Source organism: Myotis lucifugus, unplaced genomic scaffold, assembly GCF_000147115.1.
Source record: "Myotis lucifugus unplaced genomic scaffold, Myoluc2.0 scaffold_17, whole genome shotgun sequence".
Taxonomy (NCBI): Eukaryota; Metazoa; Chordata; class Mammalia; order Chiroptera; family Vespertilionidae; genus Myotis; species Myotis lucifugus.
In genome coordinates, this window is record NW_005871065.1 from 7,356,591 (window position 1) to 7,378,896 (window position 22,306).

Consider the following 22,306-nt stretch of genomic DNA (forward strand, 5'->3'; position numbering starts at 1 on the left):
TAGGCATCACTGAATCTGCAAGCACCCTGTTCTCCATGGCACCTGACAGGTGATTCTGAATGTGTCTATTAATTGTTCTAAGTGGAAGAACGTGGCCTCAGGAAGAGGCCAAACAGCCAGTTACCCAATAGAAAAATAAGCCTTTCATCTCAAAGACCAAGATGGCCATTTCTAGTTTCCCCAAATTTTTCAGAGTAACTACAAAAGAAGAATTATTAGAAAATGTGGTGTGTGTTTTTAACCATTGAAAAAAAAAATCCCTTTGAAACTTATCAAAGATAAATACTTACACTATCCTGAACTGGTGATTTCTTGCCAGTGCAAGAAGCTAAGAACATAGCAAAGCAAATCAGTCATTCCTCTGAAAAGCTGTGCTGTTATGGAGGCCTCGGTTCAGCTTATGGTTAGTGTGCGAACTACCAACCCCTGGAATGAAACCTTAGATGATAGGTGATCACTACACACCCTTTCCTAAGGTTTAAATTAGCCAATGACTACGCCCAAGGAGGTGAGCCTGCTTTCTGAGGGAAAAAACAACTCTGCCATGTTGACTTAAATTTCACAGAATGACACACAGAAAGCAAAGTGGCCATGAAAAATATCTGTGAAATTTTCTTTCAAAATAATTTTTTATTTCATAAAACTGCATATCTCAAAAAATGAAGAACATGATTGCAACTAAGATTGTATTACTGGAAAATGTCTTTACTTTCATAATATACATAGAACATCTCTATTTCCCAATTTTCTACAATAAACATTTTAGATTTATAATAAGAAAAGGAACATTAAAAACCTTTATAAACTTTGAGCTGCCCCCCTTGACTCCTTGCTAACAGCTCCTATGGGGTCTGAGTGAGTTTGGCAAGTTGACAGAGGGGAGCCATTTATCACCACGGTGTCATCTGAAGCTGCTCCACTACGTCCTGCTTCACGGTGACAGGACGACACTGTGAGATAATTGCTTGTCCCAAGCTTAAAAACATGTGACAACCTCACCATCAGCGGGGCTGCTCTTTCTCATCTCTCAAAGTAGAAATGAACTTGGACTGTAGCCTACTGGACTCAGAACAAGAGAAAGAAGTCCAAGAAGCCGGTTCTCTGCTTTGTCATTATTGGAGAAAAGAGCTCATTCTAAAATGTTTCACATGCATATTATTTATAGTGTGTATTAACCTGGAGTCAGTCTATACAGGGGAGCCAACTGAATGATTTAAACCCAAGAGTACCAGGCAAAACTATCTTCCACTAGCTTATCATTCATATTAGTCATGCCATTGTATTATCCTAAAGTATCCCCTAGCTGATATTCAATGATACAAGGTCGTGTGCGTATAAGAAGAGCTTTACAAGCATTATCTCATTTCTCATCACAAAAACCATGTAAAACCAGGTGCTTGTTATTATTGCCGTTTTTTAGTGAGGTTTTTGAGAATTAGAGAGATTAACTGCCCAAAGCCATGGGTTAGTGAATGGCTCTGAAACTCAAATTCAGGCCAGGCCTGACTCCGACACTCCACACTCATCACCATTTTGCTAGATTGTCTCTTACCGAGGCCCCTAGGAAATTGCAGGAAAGGCAGTAAGTTTGTGAACTACTGAATAACCTTGGCAAGTTACTTAACTTCTCTGAGTTTGGTTCCCTTAGTTATGAAACTAGCATAGTAACAACACTTATCTCCAAGGGTTGCCGTGATGATTAAAATGCGATAATGCACACAAAACATTTGCGACTCAGAATGCACAAAATAAATGTAAGCTACCAGTATGTGCCTTAACCTGAACATTAGCTCCTTAACTTGTTCTTGCCACTCACAATATAACAACTCTAACAAAACGCCTTTTAAGTATTAGAGCCACCTTTGCTGTTTCCTGTTCATCTATTAAGGGCCAACCTATAACTAATCCTGTGTAAAACCTTGAGCACAGCTAACCAGACCTCCATTTAGTTAACATTTTCCACCAGGTCTTTAAGGAACATGGAGGCTTCATTACACTCTTTATCAAAGACATACTCTGTCAAGGCCATTTATTTCCATCATATGTCTAACCAGCCTAGAAACACATTACAAAGAAACTAAAAAGCCTTACTGGTGTGGCTCAGTAGTTTCAGTGTTGACCCACACACCAAAGGGAAGGATCTCAGATTGGATTCCCCATCAAGAGCACATACCTCGGCTACAGATTGTTTTCAGAGGATATTTATACCATTGATTTTTAGAGAGAGTGGAAGGAAGGGGAAGAGAGAGAAACATCAATTGGTTGCCTCCTATACCCACCCTGCCTGGGGCAGGGGATGGAACCTACAACTGAGGTATATGGCCTTGACCGGAATCAAACTCGCAACCCCTCAGTCTGCAGGCCAATGTCAGTGGTCAGCAAACTCATTAGTCAACAGAGCCAAATATCAACAGTACAACAATTGAAATTTCTTTTGAGAGCCAAATTTTTTAAACTTAAACAATATAGGTAGGTACATTGTTATTAACTTAATTAGGGTACTCCTAAGGCTTAGGAAGAGCCACACTCAAGGGGCCAAAGAGCCGCATGTGGCTCGAGAGCCGGAGTTTGCCGACCACTGCACCACTTAGCCAAACCGACTAGGCCCTAGTCACTAGGGCACGAGGCCCCATTCTTTTCAGGCCAATTGCCTGGAAAACGCCAAGTGGGAAGCAGGCCCAGAGCCAACATAAAGGTCAGTTACCGAGTCCTAGGCAGCTCGTTCCCTTGGTGTTCAGCCTCTCTCTCGGGCTGGAGCCCTTGAACCACAACATGACTTGGAGAAACCGACCCTGCATGTTGTCTAGATTACAACCAACCCACAATCCCTGGGATTCTGCATCCGTTACGCCCACTGCCCTACCTGCAAAATTAGCTGGACTCTACGTAGACAAATTGCAGGCGCCTCTCCAGTGCATGCAAACACGGTCCCCGGCTTCCTCTGCTGCAATGCTTTCTGGGAGGGCTACAACACCCCAGGACCCGTATCTTTTAAGCATATAAAAGCGTGCACCTGCTTCTGAACTAATTCCCCGAGGAAGCTCAGGGAGAACTCGGCTCAGCTGTTTAATTAACGTCATTCTTCTTAAAGGGCCGCTCAGAAGCCTGCACAAAGGTGAACTGCGGTTCAGTTCCACTGACTTTGGGTCAGAGCCTGTCATGCATGAAGCAGGTAGAGTCTTGGGCAGCTGGAATATTGCCACTGTCTTTGGATCTATGCCACTCCCAGAACTTGGGAATGTCCCACTAGGCAAATCCTGGGGTTGGAAGCTGTTCTGAGGTGGGAAGAGAAGCTAGAACACCTGTAGGGCATATGCCCTTTAACTCCCTCCTACCTGGAAGGGTATCACACCTGCCAAACAAATTTTCAATAGCTTAGCCTTGGACAGGGGTGGGGACATGGCCCACAAAATCATTTGGTCTGATTCTGCCAAGGCATTAGGGGTGAGTTAATTAAATGTTTGACCAAATATAGCAGGCTAATTTTTTTCCTTTATTGATTAAGGTATTACATATGTGTCCCTATAATGCAGGCTAATTTTTAAGTTGATAATTTTGTATGGCCCTTGAGTGATGTTATAAATATCCAAATGGCCCCTGGCAGAACAAAGGTTCCCCACCCCTGACTTAGAACATAGCCACAGAGCATTAGCTAAACATGTGGTCTCTGAGTGGAGCTCTCGATAGCACTAGATGGTGCATGACATCACCTTTTAAAAGTAGGATGTGCCTATTCAGGTCATCCTCACAGTCATCAGCAACAGCAATACATCTGTCTGCATTACCTAACATTTCTTTGAAAAGTTCGTTATCCACTATTCCACTGAGAAAGACTGATTCAGCCTTACTGTTATTAAAAGCTGCTTTGACCATAATCAACTTTGCCCTTAGATATCAGCAAACTTACCCTGAGCTTATCTCTGGTCCTCCTCCTGCCAGACTCCTCTTCACAAAGCAAATAGTCCTACAGATCAAGAGGATGTGACCACCCAGTGTCTCTGCCCCTCTCTTAGACCAAAATCTGAGTACCTAAAACCTTGGAATTTCTTGCCCCCAATGGACACAAGCCCACTTCCAGGGTCTGCACAGGCCTTTCTCCAAATCGATCCTGCAAAAGTTGGTTGGCACATGAGGGGTGGCCATGCCATAGCTCTTTGCTAAGCCTGAGTTTGGGAAAGAGTCAATGAATGGAGCTTTGAAGTGTGGGCTGGAATGTTCACACGCCTGTGTGTGAAGCCCCTCGCAGCTGCAATGGAGCTGGTCACGGAAGTTTCGGTGGGCTGTGGGCTGGACCCTCCACTTGACTTTACCCCAGGCTCTGCAAGTGTTTGGGTTGGACCTGCCAAAGATCCTCAAATTATAAAATCTTACAGTTTCTCAAATTTCTTAAACCATTCTTGGCTTTGAAATTTAACTCCCCCATCTAATCACCCCCTTTCTTCATTGCCTTCTTCAGATCTTTAGAGATGTCTAGTGCTTTCTGCTCTCTCAACATGGTGCTAAATGATATCTCCTGCTGAGTGTAGCTCTCAATCCATTACATAAGGCATTTCTCTAGTTATTAAAAATATTATGCTGTACTCAACAGCATGAAGCTTTCACAATATTTATTTTCTTATATGCACAATAGATACAGACATGTGGATGGCCAAGCTTTATATATTTAATGCATTCACTTTACTCAATATCACCTCCAGCATTTTTGTTAAGCGCATGAGCTTCTCTAGACGATTTCTTTCTTCATACCTTTTTCTAACTCTCTTTAAAAATATTTTTACTTAATAATGTGGGGAAGATGATAGCAAGGATACACAAAATGGTTGAAAACAGGAGTATGAGACATCATCTTAACAGAACAGAGAAGATATTGGAGAATAGAATCTTCTAGTCCAGATTCCAATCCAAATGATTTTTGCCAGCACATGGTTGCAGATCTATTAGCACGGATTTCAAGAAAAGTATTAAGTTTAGGGTAAATACTTTACAAGTAGTTATAGTGAATAGTTGGATAGGGAGCATTCACATAGTGAGGGATACCTATACTTCTCTCTCCAGTTTACTGCTGCCAAAGACTTGTGTTCCCAACATAAATGCTATTCTAATTAAAATTCCCTCTTTAAAATTATGAATAATTCCCACAATTTATGGAAAAACTTATTGAATCATTGATGTAGCATTCAAGGCCATTCATAACATGATCTCAGTCTACCTCTTCAGCTTCATCCTATCCTCCTTCCATTATACTCTACACCAACAAAGCTACTTGCTCAAGCAACTCATCCACACATACTGGTTCCTCTGTTTGGAATGTCCTTTTCCAACTGGAACTATACTTCCTTTCACTTTTCTAAAGCCTCTAATGCTTCCTCTCTCATCCTCACACTTGGTGGCTAACTTTGCTTTCTACTGCACTAACAAATTTGAAGTCATCAGAAGACAACATACACAAATTCTCATCACCATAACTATATGTCTGTTAGCATCTGTGCCTATAAACCCTGCCTTCCTTTGTGTTACTATAAACTGTCCATGCTTCTATACAAGGCCAGACCCACACATTCTTGTTGACTCAAGGTCGACTCCATTGAGATATCCCTTCAAGAAAAACCTTGCTGTTCACTTACAAGGACAGTTAGATGATAGCCTTCAACTTAAGTCTTTGGATCTATCTTAGCTTTCAAGGTAAGATTCTGGCTTCCTACATAGTCCCCAGCTAATGACAGACCACTAAGAAGCTACTAGGATCTATGCATTTCCTCCCAAATATGGGACTCCTTCAATAGGAAGTCTTTGCTCCAGAATTTCATCTTGCTTTATCTGAAGCTCTCCCTACTCAATCTTGCTCCCATTCCCTTCTATTTCATAGATGTCTGAATGCTTCCCCTGCCTAACCTTATTTCTTCCCCCTGTATTTTCCTGACATTTCTTAAAAGGAAGCTCTTGCGATTCTCATTTCATCTAGTCATCTGCTTCCTGCAGGACCAGAACTACCAGATACTCAGAATGCTTTGAGAACCAGATTTGAGGACTGAGTCCCTCACCACCCAGCTGCCAATAAGGACATCAGTTGTCAGAGCTTGGTCAGGATATCATCAGTGAAGTAAAAAACAAATTGTCGCAATGTGCATCTTCTACACAAAAGAAGCAACTTCTTTGGGTTCTGAAAAAGAACAACATTTTATACCTAGGAATATTTTCTCACTTACACATTGGTTGACCCAGAGCATAAAAGGGCTGTGCATCAGGTACAGTCTGGTATAAGCAGCCCTACCTCTTGGGGCATTCATTCTAGCAGACCCTATATTATTGAAGGAGTCAGTAGTGGAAAGGGGTACAGTGTGGAGTTTATGGAGGACCATTGGGAGTACTACAAAGCAGGCTCCTAAAGTTTGAAGCAAGGCTATGCCATATTCAGAGGAGATTTATTTCCCTTTTGAGGACAGCTTCTAGGGAGTTACTGAGCCCTGGTAGAGATGGAATACTTGACCATGGGATATCAAGTAACTGTGCCAAAACTTGTCATCGAGAGCTGAGTTATGTTGGAAACATCAAGTCATGAAATCAAACAGGTCCAGCAGCAATCCATGCTAAAATTAAAGTGGTAGGTACACCCATTATTAAGCACTAGAAAGACAACAGGGCACGAGTAAGCTGCATAATCAAGCATCACAGAACCCCATGTCACATGGTGGTTGCACACTCCTCAATCAGCTCACACCAATGGACATATTGAGAGGTGGGGGTGTTTATAAAACTATCAGAAGGAGGAAGAAAGAGCCTGTACTTAATTTATGAATAGTTTAGTATATGGGTCCAAGCCAAGATTGAATGGTGCTGTATGACAGTTAGACTCAAAAATGACCTTGAAAGACAGTGGAAAGGAAAACAAAATTTCCTAATGAGCAGAATATTCAATAATACAACTTACTTATCTACTTTTAATGGAAATGTAAGTGGCCTAAGGTGAAATATATGACATCGATGGCAGTGACGTATGGCCTGGTGGGCGGGTCAGGGGCCTGGAAGTTAAAAAAAAAAACTGAAAGATTGGACACAAAAAAGATTCAGGTGTATGAGAATGTATGTATGGGAGTGAGCACCATGTCTAAAGAGATTCACATCACATATTAACAGCTTCCAGAGGGCACCCACCATTGAAGAGACACTAAATAACCAAGTAGAAAAACTGGATTGGCCAGTTGATATTAGGCAGTACTGTCATCAGCCACCCTTGAACTGGCATGATGGTTCCATGAATAGAGAGGCTACAACAAAAAACATGAAGACTATGCATGGACTCCCTCTTACTAATGCCTCTGAATGTCTAATCTTTAGCAACAGAGCCTGAAAGCATACCTTCAATATGGCGCTATTCCTTAAAGAGACTGACTAGCCACTTTGTGGCAAGACTATATTAGACCACTGTGAATCTCATGTCTGCTCTGCATCTGGCTGCATCTGCCTCAAGAGAACAATGGCTTTATTTCTCTTTCTCTTTGCAAATCTCAGATGGATGCCTTTCAATGGAAAACTGTAACCAGGAATCCAATTGAAAAAGGGAATGCAGGGAATGTAGTTCTCACCTTATCTTCCATGATGTAGAGGAGATCTTGGAAGATGATGGTGATGAGGCCAAATTAACAACAGATACTCATGTATCATCCATCCCTTGTCAACTTGGCACTTACACAACACCCCTATTGGTTATAATTAAACTTCTAAGCTAAAACAATAATACACAAAAATGAAAATGCTGATGATAGACTTTATAACAATCTTAAAGTATGGCATGAGTATTAATGAGGGGGCAGGAAGGAATTTGACCCAGGAAAAATAAATAATTGATGACAGAGTTACAGATGTTCTTTCTTTGTCGTGTTTAAATAAATTGGACATCTTTAGAAGAGGCAAGAGAGCATAGCAGTTGAAAGCATGGACACAGAAGCCAGATTGTTTGAGTTTAATCGTATCTCTCCTCCTTACTCATTTGTGACATCGGGTGAGTTATTTAGCCTCTTAGTGCCTCACTCTCTTCTATAAACATGGAAATTATAAGAGCACCTGTTTCAAATGGTCATTGAAATAATACAATGTTCAAGAATGGAAAACACCTAGATTAGTGCCTGCCATATACTCCATGAGTTTGTCTGGGATTATTCCCATCTAGATAGTTTGTATTTGTGCTTACAGGCAAAAGAATGTCCAAACGACCTCTCATAATGGCTCTCAGTGCAGAGTTTCAGAGATGTTGTGACTTAACAGTCGCTGAAATTGCCCAGTTTTAAAAGTTTCCCATGCCTTCCACCTCATTTTCATCCTCACGGACCTCTTCATAATCAGAATGCTCTTAGAAATATATGGGCACCGCCCAAGCAGTTTGGCTCAGTGGATAGAGCATCAGCCTACAGACTGGACTGAAGGGTCCTGGGTTTGATTCCAGTCAAGGGCCTGTACTTCAGTTGCAGGCTAGATCCATAGCCCTGGTCAGGATGAGTATGAGAGGCAACCAATCGATGTGTCTCTCTCACATCAATGTTTCTCTCTCTCTCTCTCTCTCTCTCTCTCTCTCTCTCTCTCTCTGTCTCCCTCCCTCCCTCCCTCCCTCCCTTCTTCGTTCCTTCCTCCCCTCCTTCCCTCCCTCCCTCCCTATACACGCGTTAAAACTCAATGGGAAACTATTCTCAGGTGAGGATTAAAACACACACACACAAAGAAATATATGGGCACCATCATTGAATCATGCTCTCCTCTGTCACCATTACTCTGTCCTCTTTCACCATCAATCTGCTCAAGTCACTGTCTAATCAATCTACCTTATTCTCTTCTCTTTCTTCCATTTCAAAATAAAAATAAAAACAAAAATCCATGCCTCTTCTGGATTTGGGGATTCTTTCTTAAGTCTTCTTCCTAGACAGCAGCTCTGGTTTGGTTCAGGGAAGAGTAACGTCAAGCATACTTCTGGGATGGAAATTTCAAAGGCTCGAACATAATGCCAGCTTTCCAATTTGGAACCCAGAGGGTCAGGAGTTCCATAGCTGGTGCACACTCAGCACTTTGCTCCCTTGTATTACTGGTGCACATCAGATTTAACCTCTTTTAAGGACACAGCCTGTGTTTTACTCATCTTTGTATCTTTCCTAGTATCTGGCACAATATTTTGCTCAATAAGGGATTGGTAAATGGAAATAAATAAAATAAAATGGAACTTAATGTTCTTGGAAACTCATGAATAGTTTAATTGCCTAGCAATGATGTTATTTTCTGAGGTTATTTTTTATTTGAATAATATTTATTATGTTTCAATATAGAAAAAATTTAAGTATGATTATTATAATATCACAATTCAGAGATAGCCACCATTTTCACTTCTTTTGCATTTTATTCTAATATTTTTGATACATTTTTACTTACATATGAATATCTTTTTTGTATGCCTAGAGGGTTTCTTTAACTGAATTTACTTTCTATTATTTACTTTAACAAATAATATTGGTTATATCAGAACTAACATCTCTAATTTGATAAAGTCTAAATGTCAAAAACCTACTGTGAATCTCCTATAATTGGGCAAATATCACATAAATTCTCTTGATTTTACTAAAACAAGACAATAATGTCAATAATATTCATTTACTCATTCATCCATTTGTTTGCTTTTCAACAAGTAGCTACAGAGCCCGTTCTATATGCCAGAAACAGTTATACGCATTGAGGATGTGGAATAAGCAAAGCAACAAGCAGTAACCAAAATGCCTGCCCTCATAGACATTATATTCTAATGGGGGAAAGAGAGTAGTAAATAAACAATTGATATATGTCACAGAGAGTTTAAATTTAAAGCAAGAAAGTGCAGTGTCCATTTTGCATGTCCTGAGGAGGGGATATCCAAGCAAAGACTTGAAAGAAGTGAGGGAGTAAGCCCTGAAGAGATTTGAGATAAGAGCTCTGCAGGAAGACAAGAGATTAAGTATAAAACAAAGCTTTGACTAGCGGAGGCAAGTTAGGCTGCAAAATGTAAGGAAGCACCCACTCTCACCTGGAGCAAATGCGATGGATCCTGGTAAGGCCCTGAGGCAAACTGTGTCTGCCAGTTTCAGGATTAGTAAGGTGTTCCTTGTGCCTGGACCAAAGGGACCAATGTGGGAAGCATCTCACTGAGGATGGGGGCACCATAAGGCCTCCTAGGCATTGCAAGGATGGTGGCTTTGATGTGAGTAAGATAGGCAGCCTTGTAGGGTTTTGAGCTGAGAGTTACTTTAAAAAAAAAGAGGAATAAAGATATAAAAGAATGAGAAAACTATATTACTTGTTGATAATATAATTAACATAGAAAACCTAAAACATTCAATGGAAAAAAAAGCAGTTGGTTATGTACAAAGGAGTCCCCATAAGACTCTCAGCTGATTTTTCAACAGAAACTTTGCAGCCAAAAGGGAATACATCACAATGTATTCAAAATGATGAAATATAAAACTACAACCAGTAGTACTCTACCCAGAAAGGTTGTTGTTCATAATTGAAAGAGATATCATTTCCCAGACAAGCAAAAGTTAAAGGAGTTCATCACCACTGAACCAGCATTACAATGAGTGTTCAATGGGCTTCTTTAAATGGAAAAGGAAAGGCCAAAACTAAAAACTAAGGAAATTTAGGAAATTAAAAAATCTCACTGATAAAGCAAACATTTAGTAAAAGTAGTGGATCAACCAATTATAAAGATAACATGAATGTTAAAAGACAAAGGTAGCAAGGTCATGTATAATAAATTAAGGGGTACATACATACACAAAATGTAAAATATAATAACAAATATATAAATGTGTGGGGAGGGTTAGTAAAAAAAAATGAGGTGCTTTTAGTATGCATTCAAACGTAAGTAACCATTAATTTTAAATATACAACAAAAAACAAAGGTAAAGGAATCCAAACAAACCACTATAGAAAGTCATCAATATATAAGAGAAGAGAGTAAGAGAAGAACCACAAAATAATCAGAAAACAATTAATGAAATGGCAATAATTACATACTATTCAGTAGTTGCTTTAAATATAAGTGGACTAAGTGCTCCAATCAAAATACATAGAGTGATTGAATGGATGAAAAAAAAGACCCATAGTATGCTGCCTGTCAGTCTCTCTCTCTCTCTCTCTCTCTCTCTCTCTCTCTCTCTCTCTGTGTGTGTGTGTGTGTGTGTGTGTGTGTGTGTGACCCTGGGAGCACCTCCAGGACTTGTGAGTAATAAACCTTTTTATTTTTATCAAAGTTCCTGATAGTTGTTGCTGAGGTGTGTATTGCAATCATAGTAAAGAACAACAAGAGCTGGTCCAGTCATAAGAGTGGTTCTGGTCTGGGAAATGTCTTGGGGCAGGGGTGGGGGGGAGGGGAAGGGCTTTCCACAAACCATATTTGACATGAATATGGGGAAAGGAAATTCACCTGCAGATATAAGTATAGGCTAATGCAGTCACCTGGATTTGCAGGTGTTTGGCTCCATCCAAACAGAACAAGTTGAAGTATTTAATGTAATTAAATATTAGTAAACCCTAGTAATACTCTTATATCCCAGAGAGGATTGTCCACAGGTCCATAAAGAGGCACATCTAAGAACAATGATCTCAGCATTGTGTATGGAAGTAGGGAATTGATGACAACCTAGGTATGCATCTGTGGATAGATAGATAAGTAGAAAGTGATGAGTATATTCAGTGGGTTAGTAAGTAGCTGTCAGAAGCAACACCGAATACAAACATATAAAACAAATGTTGATGAAAAAAGCACTAAGAATAATATGATATAAAGTACCTTTGTATTTAGGTAAATGTAAAATACATATATATACACCATAACATTCATTTTTTAAAGAACCATACATCTTTAAGAACAGTGCCCATGAAGAAAATGGAGAGGGATCAGTGATAATGGAGAAAATAATAAAAGGAAATAAAATAAGAGTAGGGAATTGCAACTAATGATAACATTGAACCTATAGGACATGTGATTAACTCAATGCTTTATACTTGAGGTCTAGAAGAAAGAAAAAAAATTTAAAAAATAGATAAAATCAGGAAGAAGACTAGTTAATCTTTAAAGTTACTTCTTCCTCTCACATTCTGGTTTTCTATGATCCATGAGCTCCTTCTGCACTGAGTAAGCCTTGAGAGACCATGTGTATCATTTTCCATTAGTGGGATGAAGCCAAACACCTGCAAATCCAGTAAATTCAGACCAACTAGGCTCAAGGGAGCTGGTTTCACATCATCTGTCAACACAGACATCAAAGAGAGGTGGGAAATCAAAATCGCATGTCTCTGGGCTGCGAGCCCTGGCGACAACTCCCCAAACACCAATCAAAGAAAGTCTGAGTGTTCTTATAACCCTCAGCATCTGTTAATTGTTTAGGGCTCCATAGTCTACCCTGGAGGCCTATTGGTGTTTCAAGTTTAGTTTAGAGAGAACCAAAAGGATAGACAGGTAGGTTAAAAGCATGGAGCCCCTGAGCAAATGTTTTGTCCCAGGAATCCAGTGTGGTGTGCAAAAAGCTACAAAAAACACAAAACAAAACAAAAACCCAACTTTTTATAGTTGATTTTAATCCAATAAAGTTTAATTAGGACCCCCAGAGAGGAGTTTGTGGGTAGATGAAATCCTGTTCAAAATGATGAAAACAAAAAATCCTTAGCAACTGGAATAAGCAAAAATGAAAATTTCAAACACAGGATATAATTAGGTTCTTATTCCTGTGCAAATTTCTGGTAGAGTCAGATGTCATGAAGACTTAGAGATGGTGTGAAGAGTATTTATTGCTGGGTAAGGCTTTCTGAGCTACAAGTCTCTTTAGAGTCCCCTTTCTAACATAGGTATTACATAGTTCCATGATGTGTGTTACATGTTTGTGCACATGCACACACATACACTCAGAGGCCATAGAGTATGGAGGTGAGGTGATAAGCAGTAAGATGGTGAATGAAGTGATAACTTTCATCTTTATGGAGCTCTTTCCAACTCTGTAAAGCTCTGGAGGGTTTTGTTTTATAATTTATAATTTTTATAAAAAATTTTATTCCACATACAATATTTCCCAGCAAAAAGACAATGTACAAGTAGAGTTGTTGTACACTACTGCTACAGAAGCAAAATAAAATACTAGAAAAAGATGAAAAATAAATGTGATTTGCTGATTCTATTTTACTACATTCAAACCAAACACACAGCTGGTACTAGCTCCAAAATAAAAGGGAATGAGGCTGGAACTGAAATAAAACCGCACACAATGAATATCTACATAGCTGAATTTACATGCAGGTTTACCCAACAAAATGTCACTTCCTCCCAGTGGTGTGAGGCCCCCTGTGGAAGTGTTAGGACATCCAAGTCAAAGAATATGGACTAGAACAGAAAGCTCTCCCTTGGTGGGTCTATAAACCTCAGAACTTGACATTAGTGTAATTGGTTATCTTGGGAGGTGGTCACCTACTTGTCCCTGTGTGCTTTAGCTTCTAAGTGGAGAGGAATAGGAAACTGAATTTATTACTTAGTATGTGTCCTTTATAGATTCTTATATATTTGTGTGCAAACAGTATACTTCTGTCTTTATTAGGTATTGGGTAAGGCATGTCAACAAATGTTTATGTCATCTTTATAAAATATTTATCTAGAAATCTTTTAATGTATTGCTATGTATACAATCCTAAACTTCACTGATATTCTGGTATTTAGATTCCGTCTTCTGGTATCAAAAGAGAGAGACACGTAGCACCATTAGGTCCCAGATTCTGTTTTTAAAAGACACATATCTTTCCATATGCCTTGGGCCCCGAGAAAAGATACCAAGGAGCATGCTACACCTAGGATTCTTTCCTTTCTTCTCTGAGTTTCCTTAGTGCTTCTCTGAATCATCAAACCACAGTCATCTTGTAGACCCATGAGTATGAAAATTAGTTATTTTTAAATTGTTTAGTATATAGCCAAAGACAAGTCATATATTATATAGTTTTAAGTTCTACCTATTCAAACCTCCCAAAACACATCTCTTTGAGAACTGGGTGCTGAGGCTTCTGCATAGTTACTACAGCTAAACACAATACTACAGTAGCTATTTTTTGGTGATAGAGAAATCTTTCCCCTACCCTCCAGAATCTCCTTCAAAAGTCAAGCTAGGTTCTCCCTGCCATACCAACATGAGGTGAAGGAAAGAAGAGAGGAGGATCCAGCTGCTTAAGAGTTGAGTGAGCATCATAAACCCTGAGAGTATGTCTTATTCTATGATGCTCGGATTTTGATGGTTTTCTATAGTCATAAAAATTGGGACCCTATAGGCATTGATTTCTGCATGTCTCCATTAGTAGAGAGAAAGCACAATCTCCCCTTCATAAATGAAATCCCCTGCAAAATCTAGTCTAAACAAATGAAGACAAAAGTTCTCATAATTTCATCATCAATAGTCACCATGGAAACATGAAGACTCTGGGGCTATTGTAGAAAGGAAGTAGAAATGGCACCCATTAGTGCTACATCTGACAATAGCATGAAGGTTATCATGAGATTGGAGTCTTGAGGAGATAATACAGCTCACCATAGATTAAGATCTACTCTCCAGTACCAAAACCATATGTGTGTTTATTATCACCATCAAAACTAGGTTGGCCAGGAAATTAGATCTAGAATAAAGCAGCTATATTGCTTTTGAATATATGCGTGGGATGAATATTTTCACCTCTCTGAGTCACATTATCTTAAACTGTAGTTTAGGGATAGTACCTTATCAATACTGGATTGACAATTGAAGCAAATGAGAATCTAGAAGACAGATTTTCAAACTGCAAGGAACTCTTACAATTATAAATTAAATGAAACAGAACAGTAATGATTAGGAAATTTTATATTGTATCTATTACAGCACAGTTCTATACTTAAATTCATAGTTCTATATTTAAATATTAATTCCTGTTAGTATTTTGAGGGGGGATTTCTTATTGAAAAAATAAATACAAATTAAATCACATATATTAAAGAGAAGAATCAACCTATGTTATCAAACAGTTGAAATGCATATAGTGGGATTGGTTGACTCTGAGGTTCTCCACCTTATTTGTGCCAATCTGTGAATGGTGAAGGACAGTGCCTATAAGCCAATGCTATAAAATTCAACTTTGTTTCACTCCCATTTCAAATGTAATGCAAGTGCCTTTCAACAAACATGTGGAAGCCAGCTCTTTCACATCCCATTAGGTTAGTGTATTTTATACACACGAAAATCCAATTTGATACAGTGTTCATGTCCAGCCATTCAGTGACCAATGAGTAGAGAACAGAAAAGATCTATTAAAGATAAAAATTAACAAAGAGGAGATGGACATAATTTGTGAGACGTAGCTGTAAATGGCACTCTTTTTCCACTATCAGATTGTCATTAGAATTTCTAAAGAGCTGCTGAAGACAGGCCTGTGTCCTGCTTAAATTCCAACCTTTCACACTGCTTGACATCATTCTCTTAACATATGCTCTGCCCCACACCCTCACCATCCAGAAACTATTGCATTAGCTGCTATAATTAAGGGACATATATGAATAACTGTGTGTGGAATATTTCTATACAACCCCAACATTTAAAAGCTTCCAGGGTCCTTCCAAAATCTGTCAATGGTTATTCTGCTTTCAGTTTTGTTAGAATTTGGCTCCTCAACTCCATTATAGGCATTAATATAAAGAAAGGTTAGAATTTGACTATAAACAATACTTGGTTTTCCATCTGTGTCTGCTTATTCAATAGCACAAATATTTCCCAATATTTCAAGTTACAGATCAGAACATAGTTATAAGATATTGAGAAAAAAGTTGGAAAGAACAGAAATGGATTTCAAGATGATGAAGATAAACATTTATTGACAGATTAGCACATGCCAAGTACTTAATTGGACAATTTATCTCCATATGCTCAAATAATTCCTCATAATCATTCTCTAAGGTGGAAGTCATCCCCATTTTATGAACACAAAGGAGACTCAGAGAGGCTGTGTCAATTGTCTAAGGTGATTATATAGCCATTAAATGGCAAAGCAGGTATCGAAACATACCTTCTTACTTCTAATATCATGTTCCTTTCATCTAACTCTCTACCTTCAGTGACCAGTAGTCCAGATTCAATAGTATAGTAATCAGAAGTTCCCATTCAAACAAACAAAAAGAGAAATTGGTAGAAAAAAATATTTTAATCATTGGCATCATGAATCCACATGGAGAGTTTTCTTTGTTAGAAAGGTACTGCAACTGGCCCCTCAAGCTGGGGAAGGTGAGAACAAGATGGTTTGGTTGAGAGAAGGAGAAGCTTAACTGCTCTGCTCAAGAAGAAAACAAGAATCTGGAGTTGGAATAAACAATGAAAATGGAAGAACAAAGAAGAGAGAAGGAGCCCAGCCAGTGTTGTTCAGAGTTGAGCTTCGACCTATGAACCAGGAGGCGACGATTCAATTCCCAGTCAGGGCACATGCCTGGGTTGCAGGCTCGATCCCCAGTGTGGGGTGTGCAGGAGGCAGCCAATCAATGATTCTCTCTCATCACTGATGTTTCTATCTCTCCCTTCCTCTCTGAAATCAATAAAAAAATATTTTTAAATGAAGAAGAGAGGAGCTGGATAACACTGCAGTGGTCTGCACCGGCAAAGGATTTGTCCATGAGAAATCTCCAGTAGCAAATTTTCCAGATTTTGTGTTTTGTAACAAGGAATTGCCTAAATTCAGCGGTCAAGTGATTTGCTATGTACTATTATCTCTATGAAAGTGTCCTTTATCCTCCCAAACTTTTGGTAAAATTTACTCCAACTCTTGTATGAAAAGAAAAGGGAATGCTATTCCACATCTGCATCAGACAAGGGTAGTGAGAAGAGTAAAACTAAGAACTGAGAAAGCACAGGAAATTAGAAATAGAGATGCCCACTGTGTATCCCGTGGATATAGAAGAGGTAATGAGTTAATTTATGTAAATGTCAGGGAAATCACACACCCTGACTTAGGCTTGATCAGCTAGCATTGTTTGCCCACCAGGTGTGTGTTAGTAAAGGAAATGCCTAGAAAGCTATTGACATCATCTCCTTTCTTCTGACACATAGTTGTGATTGAAAAATGGTAGCAAAATTCCTTTCCCACACACTTGCTATTCCTGTTGATGTCACCATCTGCCTTTTACTTCAAAGAACCATAAGGAAATTAAGACAATCTTCTTAGATAAAAAGCTAGGATCTATGATCTAGGAATTTGGAGTTCAGTCAAATGTTGTGCTGTCTACCATCAATGGTACTATGATTGCTTAAGTTACAGCCCCTTTGCAAAGGGCCATTCAAATCACTCCTTGTGCCAGCTAGCCTTACAGTATGATCTCTGCAGAGTATTTCGCCTCTAAATACTGCAAGGATTTCTGGGCACCTAGCTTACTTATAGAGCCCCTATGGTAACAATAATAATAGATTTGAAAGAGAAATATCTAGTTTGATCTTTCAACAATTTCAAGAATTCTTTCTCCAATAGCCCCAGTGGGATTGTTATTCATCCTTTTGAACACATCCAATGATGAGGACATGTCAAAAGGAAATTTTTTCTATCTTTGGATAACCTGTACCATTAGAAAAAATTTCCTTATATTGAGCCTATATTATACTTTTGGTCCTAGATTGAGTCAGGTATCTGGAACAGCATAGGTGGTATTCTTTTTCCATCTGTCCTTCAGTTATTTGACGACAACTCGTGTGTCACTACTTTATGTCATTCTAAATGTATTCATTTCTTTTAATTATTTCCAGATGTTTTTCCATACCAGGAACCACTTTTGGGCACACTCCATCTACCAATGTTACTCATAAATGTGTGGTATGCAAAAGGGAAACCTATGTTCCAGATGTGTTCTCAAATGAGCAAAATTCAATGGTACTCGTATGTCTTTCTTCTGCAAATGGTCCCTTGGATAAAGCAAACTTAGATGAATTTAGCTTTTTGGGACATTATATCAAATCAAATGATACTGAGGTTGCCATTGCCCTATTATTCAAGCAGATTTTTTTCTGATTTCTTCGATCCTATTTCCTATATACATTTTTTTTAGCCATTTAAAAAGCTTAATATGTCACTGGATAATATGTCCCATTTGATGGTATGGGCAACTGGACGGACCTATGTCACAACACTTCATAATACTGGGGTAATGTAGAAGAGTCAAAGATTGTGTAGCTAGCAGAACTTTATTAGGGTATCATTTATTATGTAAATTTTATTATGGTATCATTTTTAGTTTTATGGCTTCAACCATGTCATGGAGGTCACAGGGTTCAAGCTCAACTCAGAGAGATATGTGTTTGCATATATAATTTTGTAATTAGTATAATATATTGCTGACTCTATTTTACTCTCTTATTTAACATGATTATGCACTTAATAGAAGGCAGGGAAATAGGAACCTAGCATTGTCTTATCCAGAAACTTGGTCTCTTCCCTGGAGATTATTAGTCTAAAACATGTCTGGAAGTTCCCAAATTTATTAAATTTTCTATATGAAAAGAGTTATTTCTAATCAGAGGGCTATTAGGAAGAAAAAGTTATAGTACTGTTAGGAAAATCATGAGGAAAAATAGAAAACACTATTATCCCAAAATGTTGAAACAGAACTAGAACACAGTATTAGCCAGTGGGAGAAATGAGAAATGTGAGCTTCTCTGAGTTTGCTTCTAAAACTGCTTAAATTTTAAACCTCTTTATAAACACTGATTCCAGATCTCTGAGTCATTAGACCTCTTTCCATGAACACTATGCTTTGTTTTATATTATCTCAAAACAAGCCCCACCTCACTGAAATAAATGTTAAAATAACTTCTACTATATCTCTTCCAAGTAATCATCTAGATTCTGCTTTAAAAACCCCATGGTAGAAAATTCACAGATTTTAAGTCACTGAAATACTCTAAGAAAGCTATTGGTTTATTGTTAAATTTAGAAATTAAATATAGAATTGTGTCTGGTCCTTATACCCACCATAGAAGATGTATGTCCATATGAACAAAAACTAAGTGAGAACAGGGACCAGTGAAAAGAACGGTGGAACCATATGTGAAATAATATTTAAGAATTCTATTGAGAATCAATGATGTTGATTATGGAGGAAAGCAAATGGCACTCTTACTAGTAAACCAAAATTCTATCTCACTGCTTTTCCAGTGCCTGAAACTCTACCTAGCACGTAACACTCAATAAACATTTTGTGGAGTGGATGCATGTAAGATCTTTCTATTAATATTATATCAGACCATTGAGATTTCACATAACAGGTGCATTTCCTCTTTCACACAACAGAAAAATGTCTTCTGACGATGTCTCTTGTCTAGGATGAGCTTTTTCTCATTCCTTCAGTAGTTCCTAAAATAATATATTTTATTGGCCTCTCTTATTGTCCCCCCAACCCCACCTCCACTATGTGGCACTCAAAAAAAGGCTGAATTTCAGGAGGGTAATCAGAGGTGGAGTGGAGGGGAGTTGCCAATAAGAGAAGCCAAATTTTTCCACCATTTGTCTGACATGCTTTCTCAGAACCTTCTGATAGTCTTTTATAGCATCATTCTTCCAGATGCATCCCCAAGTGAATTTAGCAAATCAGTTCTTTGGAAACCCACCCTTGTGCTCCCCATTAGAATGAAATACAGACCCTGGCCAGGTAGCTCAGTTGGTTAGAGCATTGTCCTGATACGCCAAGCTTGCGGGTTCGATCTCTGGTCAGAGCACATACAAGAGTCAAGTATGTGATGAATGAATGAAATACAGCTTAAGGCTTGAGATATGTATCTAAGAATATGGTTCAGGAAGACAAAAACGGAAAGAAAAACACTCTGAGCTCCATTTCAAACTACAAAAGCCTGGCACCCTCAGTATCTGTGGGTAAATTCCTTAATGAACCCTTCCATTAATTTGGAATTTCACCAAGACGTAAATTTACTCAGACCTATTTTTAAAGACAAGAATATTGATTTTGGATCAGCCAGGAATTCCTGTAATATCTGTCCTCGGTGAAAAGCCAAGACAATTCTAGCCCTTTTCTTTTCGTCTTGAAAACGTTATGCCAAAACCATCATTTTGTTGGCGGCTTAGGGTCTGATTTATATTCAATGAGAGTTGTAAAAAGCTTTTATAGAGGAGACAGCCGAGTGACATTTTCCTATAAATCACGACCATTTTTACTGCCACAAAGTTCTGGGGCTGAACTTCAAATGCAACCGTGCCGTAAACTCTGTGGATGGAACCGCATTCTTGCTGAATGAGAGGCATGTTTCCGCTCGCACCGTGCGCGGCTGACTGCACATTCCTCTCAGTCCCTGGCAGGCGAGAGCATCCCAGAAACCCAGGAGCCACGCTCAGCCCGAGGTTGCAGCCGGTGAGAGGCAGGTCACCCGGGTCACCTTTGAATTCAGCCTCGCTTTCAGCTTCCTGAATCACTCTCATTGGTACAGACATGGGGTGCTGAGCTGAAATAAACTAGGCATTAAAGGTAACCAGAGCGAGGGAAAGCTAATTTTGGCGCTAATCCGTATAGCGGATCGGAAATATAAACCCTATAGAAAGGAATCATATTGCCTTAGTGTGAGCATTTCTTCTGGCCACGGAAATGTCATCTTTGTGCATAACTCTCCTCAACCCTCCAGGGACCAGAGCTGTTCAAGTCCAAGGTAACTCACATTTATAAGAAAGCAGTGTAGAGCCGAGGAAAGAGAAGGTGCCAGAGATGAGAAGCTTGGAATTTTCTTTCAATCTGCCTTAGTCAAAAGAGCCCGGGTGTGGAGGCAGAAAGATGGCTTGTGTGACTTGAAAAAGATACTAAGCTTCACCCTAGCCAGTTTTGCGCAGTGGTTAGAGCATAAGCCCACAGACTGAAGGGTCCCGGTTTGATTCTGGTCAAGGGCATGTACCATGTTTGCAGGCTCCATTCCTGGCCGGGTTGGGCCCGTGCAGGAAGCAACCAATCGATGTGTCTCTCTCACATCGATGTTTCTCTATGACTCTCCCCCTCCCTTCCTTCCACTCCCTAAAAATCCATGGAGTGGATTTTTAATCCTTGGGTGAGGATTAAAACACACACACACACACACACACACACACACACACACACACACAAAGATACTAAGCCTCTTCATACCTAGATTCCTTATCTATATGTAACATGTTCTACTCAAAAATACAGGTGGAAAAAATGTCACTATATCCCCCCCCCCCAAGTCAAAATAAATCCAATTTGAGTTTCCATTCACTAAGATTAGCAAAAGCTTCAGTATTATTTTTGGAAGTTCTTCACCCCATTTTTGGTTGGTTCCAGAACCCAGGCTTACGTAGCACAGGAAGAATGTGACAGAAGACTCTGGTCTTTGGTTCAAAGTGGCAACCCCGTGACTGCTGTCCTCCACACAGATGTGTGCTGCTTGTTCTTCAGGCCCCTTCAGATCAGAGGTCTTTACCTAGGCTCTGAGTGCCTGCAGTCTCTCCTGGTACCAACATAATCCCCTCCCTCCGTCAAAGATCTTCCCACCTTCACAGTATTAAAGATCTTCCCACCTTCATAGTATTAGGATGAGCAGGAACCCTCCAGTCCTTCGCCCTCCAGCCACACTGCAGTCGGCCAATGTTTCAATTCAGGGGAGCCACGGACTGCATCCTCGTTTTATCTCTGGCAACACAGCCTCATCCTATTAAACGCCTTTTGCATGCACAGGCGCAGCCTTGCATGCTTGCCTGTGTAAACACATGTGTGCATGTGCACGTACAGAATTCACTGGCCCTTGGAAATAAAGAGAACTCAGACCTGCTGAGTTTTCCTGGAATAAATGAGGATAGAGAAGAGGATGCTCTCATTTTATTTTCTGGTGAGTCCATTGCAAGGTTGTGTTTGTTGGGGGAAGGGAAGGGACAATGACAATAATTCATTCTTTATGTGAAATCTGGGGGAAATCTCATCAGTTGGTATTAATTACCAATTAAACACCAACTGTTTCTAAAGCTAGATCTCCAGTCTCTTTCTTTCTCCTGAGTTCCAGATCTGTATGTTCAACCCTTCCCCAGGCTCCTCACATCAAAGCCAAGCTCATTAGCTCTACTCCATCCCACCAACCTGCCCTTTCTCCTGGTTACATACATCACCGCCATCCAGCCAGAAATATAGGTATCATTATTGAGTCCTCCTCCTTTCTCAGTCCACATATAATCAATCACAGGACCTATTGATTTCGCAGTCTTCAAATAGCTTAAGTCTGTTCACTTCTCTTCTACCAGTCCAGGGCAATCCACC